Source organism: Zingiber officinale, chromosome 7A, assembly GCF_018446385.1.
Source record: "Zingiber officinale cultivar Zhangliang chromosome 7A, Zo_v1.1, whole genome shotgun sequence".
Classification (NCBI taxonomy): domain Eukaryota; kingdom Viridiplantae; phylum Streptophyta; class Magnoliopsida; order Zingiberales; family Zingiberaceae; genus Zingiber; species Zingiber officinale.
In genome coordinates, this window is record NC_055998.1 from 57,696,652 (window position 1) to 57,703,836 (window position 7,185).

The following is a 7,185-nucleotide window of genomic DNA, read 5'->3' on the forward strand; positions in this document are numbered from 1 at the left end:
CAGAGGAATCAATTTTTGGCCCAAATATAAGACCAACTAGAGCAAGTACCTCTCACCCACTTGACCAAATTTTGGGTGATCCAAACCTAGGAGTCAAAACCAGATCCTCATATAGGAACCTAAGTCAAATTGCCCTCATTTCAAAGATTGAGCCTAAGACTATAGAAGAGGCCCTACCCGACCCAGACTGGATCATTGCTATGCAGGAAGAGCTAGCACAATTCGAAAGAAACCAAGTTTGGGAACTTGTACATAAACCCATAGATAAGTCCATAATTGACACCAAATGGGTATTTAGGAACAAATTGGATGATCAGGGTGAAATAGTTAGAAACAAGGCCAGACTAGTAGCTAAAGGTTTTAGTCAGGTTGAAGGTTTAGATTATGACGAAACCTATGCACCAGTAGCTAGACTCGAATCCATTAGGATGCTACTAGCCTATGCAGCATATAAAGGGTTTAAATTGTACCAAATGGATGTAAAATCTGCATTCCTAAATGGGTTCATTAAAGAAGAGGTCTATGTAAACCAACCCCCAGGATTCGAGGACTTAGACTACCCTAATCATGTATTTAAATTGAAAAAGGCCTTATATGGACTTAAACAAGCTCCTAGAGCATGGTATGAACGACTATCTAATTACTTAACATCCAAAGGCTTTAACCAAGGTCATATAGATCCAACTCTATTTGTAAAAACTATAGAAAAAGACATCTTTATAGCCCAAATATATGTTGATGACATAATTTTCGGCTCAACCAACTCTAAATTTCTAAAAGAATTCGTTAAATTAACGGAAAATGAGTTTGAAATGAGTATGGTTGGAGAACTAAATTTCTTCTTAGATTTACAAATTAAACAAACAAAAGATGGAGTCTACATTTACCAAACTAAATATGCTAAAGAACTAATTAAAAAATTTGGCATGGAACATTCTAAAATCATAAATACCCCAATGGCCACTAACATCAACATTGACTCAGACCCAGAAGGAAAATCAGTAGACCCAAAGTACTATAGAAGTATAATAGGAAGCCTACTCTACCTAACTGCAAGTCGACCAGATATAATTTTTGCAGTTGGTATGTGTAACGCCCGAAAATTCTCAAAATACTTTTATAAATATCCTAGTATTTTTCTGGAATTTTAGGATATTTTTATGAAATTTTTAGAATAGCGGAAGAAGCAAAAATAAATAGAAGCATAAAATAGCCTACGCGGGTATTGAACCCGAGACCTACTAGACCTTATGCTTTAGTGATGACTCTAGTGACCAAGTGAACCCAACAGGGCCGTGCTGAAAGAAAAGGGAATCAATTATATTTATGTTAGAGTTGGGCCGAATTAACCACTTAATATAAATAGGAAAATTATTAAGTGGGGAATTGTTTTAACGCAACTCTTCTCTTCCTAAAACCCTCACACGCCGCCCCTCTTCCTTTCCACCCTCTCGGCGCCCAAGACCTAGGAACTTAGGGTTCCATTTCAAGGGCTATAGGAGCACCTTCCGGTGACGACTTCAGCACGAGAACGTTCCTCTCCGCGAGAAGGGCACGTAGACGCGAGGAGATCAACGAAGGGATCTTCTCCACCAGAAACCTAGCGTTTAGATTTGTAAGAAACTTCGAGCAGGAGGTAAGAAACCCCTCACCTGTAGTATAAGTAGCTCTTTTCAAGGTTTTACGCATTAGTTTAGTTGTATGCAGAATTTTAGTATGCAGGGTGTGAACTAGTGCACACCATATGTTTGATAAAATATGTAGCTCAGTTAAATGCCACCATAGGCATTATAATAGCTTAGTAAATGCAGTAGAAGCATTTTTATAGCATGTTTAGTCTTGTTTCAGCTTATATGGGACTATGGTCCAATGGGTGGGCTCCCACAGTTGCCTCTAGGTTTAGATAACCTAGTTCTAGGTTCAGACAACCTAGTAAAAGCAAGACAAGAATTATTAGCTTATGTTCAGTATTTTACTTTTAGCAATGGCACTGTACTGGACTAGATGTCCATTGGGTTGGGCTCCTATAGTCGTCCCTAGGTTTAGATAACCTAGTAACCCTACTAAAGTCGGGATTTGCAACCCCGGGTCTAGATAGGGATGAGCATAGCAAGTACAGTTGTCGGGCCCAACAGCAGCATGATTAAGTATTTTCATCTATTTATGATAAATAGCTTTCAAACACTTCACAACATAGTTTATGTGAATACAGAGCAGCTTAGCATCAGTTAACAGTAGTATAGCTTAGCTTTTATTTCAGTATAGTTCTTATGAATCCACATGATGGTTTTTTGCTTAGCTATGATTGCCATGTATCGTATGTGATTATGCCATGTTTTAGAATCCATGTTTAGCAATGTTCAGCATATATTTCAAATAGCATGTTTTAAAAGCATAAATTGCATCGTATGAATGTTTTGTGAGGTAGATGGTTTCTTACTAAGCTCTCGAGCTTACAGATACTTCTTTTCCTTATACTGCAGATAAAGGTAAAGGAAGGATGGATTAGCGGAGGCTGGAGGACAATGCTACAAAGATGTGTGTGGGCAGGAACTTGGAATGAAGACCCTTGGGAACTAGCAAATTTAAAGAATTAGAACCTTTTGTTCTTTTTAATGCCTATGCACTTTTAGAATGTTTAAGAATTTTGAATTGTGAAACCATGCTTAGCCATGCCTAAGACCCTAGCTAGCTTATTGATGAGTAGTAAATCATGCATAATGTTAGTGAAGACTAGTTACAATGTTCTCTAGGCATTCTAGGTTCATTATATTGAGTTGTGTATGATCGAGCTCTGAAATCAGAGTTCTGCAATGAAATCAGAAACTCCAATCGATCGACCGATCGATTGGAGGGACCTCAATCGATCGGTTGATCGATTGAGAGCTGATTTCCGCGAAGAGTAAGCTATGGAATCGATCACTGGATCGACCGGGGAATTAGCCTCGCGAACAGAGAGCTTCTGAATCGATCGCTGGATCGACTGGTATAGCTGGATCGATCAGTCGATCGATCCATAATTTCTTCCGTGCACAGTAGCACACTGAATCGATCACTGGATCGATTAGCCATAGCTGGATCGATCAGCCGATCGATCCATAAATTCTTCCGTGCACAGTAGCACACTGAATCGATCAGTGGATCGATCAGATGACTCCAATCGATCAGCCGATCGATTGGAGTGTCTGATTTCAGCGGGAAGGGCCTCAATTCAGTCTTTTAAGCAAATATAAAGTATGGGTTCCTTCCCTAGTGTATGTATGTCAAGGGAAAGGTCTTTGAACCTAATCTTACAGGCTGTAATAGTCATTAGCAGAGTAAGATTTTATTCAGCACAGATTTCCGCACCTTATAGTTTAGCACAGCATAATGTGATGATTCGGCCTTACAACATAGTTAGTAGGAGGCGGGTCGTTACAGTATGTGCGCAAGATACCAGTCTTGTGCAAAAGAATCACATTTAACATATGTTAAAAGAATACTTAGATATATAAAAGACACTCTCAATATAGGAATCTGGTACCCTAGAACTAGCACCTTTGACCTGTTTGGCTATTCTGACTCAGACTATGATGGGTGCAAATTAGTCAGAAAAAGTACAAGTGGTAGTTTCCAAATCCTAGGTCAGTGCCTAGTTAGTTGGTCAAGCAGAAAGCAACATTGTGTTGCTCTGTCAACCACTGAAGCTGAATACATAGCCCTAGGAGAGTGTGCCTATCAACTTTTGTGGATGATGCATACCTTAAAAGACTATCAACTAGAATACAAAAATACAAAAATCTTAATTGATAATATTGCTCAATTAATCTAACTAAAAATCTAATTTACCACTTTAGGACTAAACACATAGAGGTTAAGCACCAATTTGTAAGAGATCACGTCGCTAAAGGAGAACTTGCACTCAACTATGTTGAGTCCAAATCAAAGCTAGCTGACATTTTCACAAAACCCTTACCTGAACTTGAGTTTAGTGCACTTAGAAGACAAATAGGAATGTGCTGGGTAGAATAGATGTTATTTTTCAAAATTCATTATCTTATTTCAAAACTCATTCTCTTATTCTTTTAAAAATCTAGGAAAAATAATGATTTTAAAATCCCCTTTTCTTAGAATTTTCAAAAATTGGACTTAGTTTAGGCTCTACCCTAGAAATCCTGTTCCCCTAGATTTAAGCCAGAGCATCTCACAAACACCTAGGTATACCTTGCTTGTGTTTGAAAAACATAGAATGGTGTGAGATGCATAGGGTACAACATGGACTCAAGTATGCTTATTTCTGTGCATCAATATGGGTCTGGGCGCTAAATACTTTATTAACAGCAATCAAGTCAAGTCTTCCAGCTCTAGTCAAATATGACTGGACTAAATGACTTAACTCGACTAACCAAGTGAAAGCTGCTGCCCTTTAGGCAAACAACAAGTAGCTAAAGGTTAGACAGTTGGTGAAGGAAATATTAAGTTAAGCATGCTTGTAATTTAGGGCTCTGATACCTTATCAAAACAAATTAATAAGTTAACAACTATTTAACTTGACTCATGCTTGGACTTAAGGATCAACTGAATAAATAAACTTAAAATTAAATTTTTAGCTACTCCCTCTTCGTCCAAAAATTAACAAATTCTTACTCCTATTTTTTCAAATATAAGTATTGTTTTATTCAAATTAAGCTAAGTCCCTTTTTAACTTAAGCTATATTTTCAAAATTCAATGTTTGCAAAAGACTTAGCTAAGTAACTTTATAAAATTCTTGCTAAGATATTTTTCCTATGATTCATTACTTCGCCAAAAGTATTGAAAATTATAGTTTTGTAAAATTTTAACTCATTACTTTCAAAAGTTTAGGTCAAAAAGAAAAATTGAAAATTGACTTATTTTTTAATAAATGGCAAAGGGGGAGAGTAGGAAATTCAAATAATTCAAATGTAAAAATCTATCTAATTCAAAAGTAAAAGGAAGCCCTGTATTAAGGGGGAGCTTCACAAAGTTTAAGTGTTAGCTTAAGTTATGCTTTTTTGAATTTATATACTTAAGCTTGCTCACTTAAAATCTTTTAATATACTTATGCATTTGTTATTACTTAACTTTGAATTTTGGTTGCCATAATCAAAAAGGGGGAGATTGTTGGTGTGGGAAGCATCCGACGATCGAACATGAGTTTTGATAATGGCAAATGATTCAAAGTTAAGGTGTGTTGTGATCTAACGTGCTTGACTAAGTGTTTCAGGAAAGTCCTAAATGTGGTTAGGAAGGTGAAAACCCTAGGGGGTGGTAACCCTATGCGGAAAGTCTTGGTGGGTCGAGTGCTTCAGGCAAAAGTCCTAGGGGGGTAACCCTAGGTGGAAAGTCCTGGTGTCGCGAACCAGGTGAAAGACTGGACCAGCCGGGAAGCGGAAGTCCAGCAGAAAGTCCGGAAGCATCGAGCACCGAGCAAAAGTCCAGTCGATCTGGAGGATCGCGCTGGCATCAGGTAAATCTCCTGAGTGGAGTAGGTGAGGATGCGTTCCCCGTAGAGGGAACAGTAGGCGTCGGGTCGACCTAGGGTTTTCGGTCGGAAATCCGAAGTCAGACCCGGACAGTCCAGAGACTGTCATAATATTCTATTATCATATCTAATATTATCTCAGTGCTAACTTGGTTTTGCAGGACGTGTTTTGTAGTTGTGGACTAACATGTTTTGCAGGGCCAAAATTCAGAGTTTAGCCTATGATGAATAGTGTCCGAGGCGCCTCCATGGGGCTTATAGGCGCCTCGGGTGCAAGCCAGCACATGTCTGCGCAGAAGACTTGGAGGCGCCTCAGACGTGGCTGGAGGCGCCTTGGACCAGACGTTGGAGGCGCCTTGGAGCAGCCTGAAGGCGCCTCAAGCAGGATAAAGTGCGACTTGTTCTGCACTTATCACTGCGGCAGACTCGGTGCCTGGAGGCACCTCGGACAGCCTTGGAGGCGCCTCCAACACACTATAAAAGGGCATTTTGAACAGTAGCTTGAAAAAACTCACTCCAAGCAATCCTTCTGCGACTAGCTGCTAACGACACGATCCCGAAGTGCTGCGACGACCCTCTGACGACCCGGAGCTCCGAATCTTTAGTTATTCATATTGTCGTCGGTATAATTTAATTATTTCTCATTGATTATTGTACTTCACTTGTAATTCTATTTGAGCTATTAGTTGTTGCCCACGGAAAGCGATAAAGGATCGCGGGCTTTCGAGTAGGAGTCGATCAAGACTCCGAATGAAGTAAATTCCCCTCTGTCTCTATGTTTGTGTTTCTTTATTCCGCTGCGTATTTTAACTTCGATAGTTTTACGAATCGAACGAAATAGCTGCGAGCACTATTCACCTCCCCTCCCTCCTCTAGCGCGTCTCGATCCAACACTACTAAATAACTTTTACGTATTATACTAACCACTGAACAACTTCTATACATTATAGTAGTTACTAAGTAACTAACTTCTACACACTATAGATTTTAAATCTTAAATTACTCTAAGCATATTCTAAAAGCAACTCAATAAATACTACATGTTATAAAAGCTATTTGATAATTTCTACAAGCATTGAGTCAAAGGGTTTCTTTAAGATAAAATCATAGGAGGATACTCATTTAAAATTTTCTTTCAAAAAGGTACTTGTTTTATGATTTCTAAAATTTAAAACACCTTTTTTTTTTAATGCATCATTAATTTTTTTTTTATTTTCTAGATAAATTTTTTTAATATGTATATTATATAAAACACATTTATATATTATTATTATTATTTTTACTAATTATTAATAATTTTATCCTATATTATTACTTTAATATTTTTTATTAAACGTATAAAATATATCATTATAGCAGGTTGAAGTATCCAGTTAAAATGAACTAAATAAATAGAAAATTGAATAAATTACCTTCTTTTTTCAAATCAAATCAAAATTTTCTATAAAAATGAAATAAATCTAACCGATAAAATATCATCAAAAATTAAATTCATTTAATATTTTTACTGATAATGAATTTAATCAAAACTAAATTTAATTTTTTTAACCATGATCAAATGATGTAAAATTTTTTGATTTAATTTTTTAATCTGTTTATTCAGTTTAATTAAATTTTTAGTCGCATCTAATTATTAATTTAATTTGAATATTTGTAAATTCAGACAAAATTAAAAAAATAAATTTATATTTCCTAAATATAA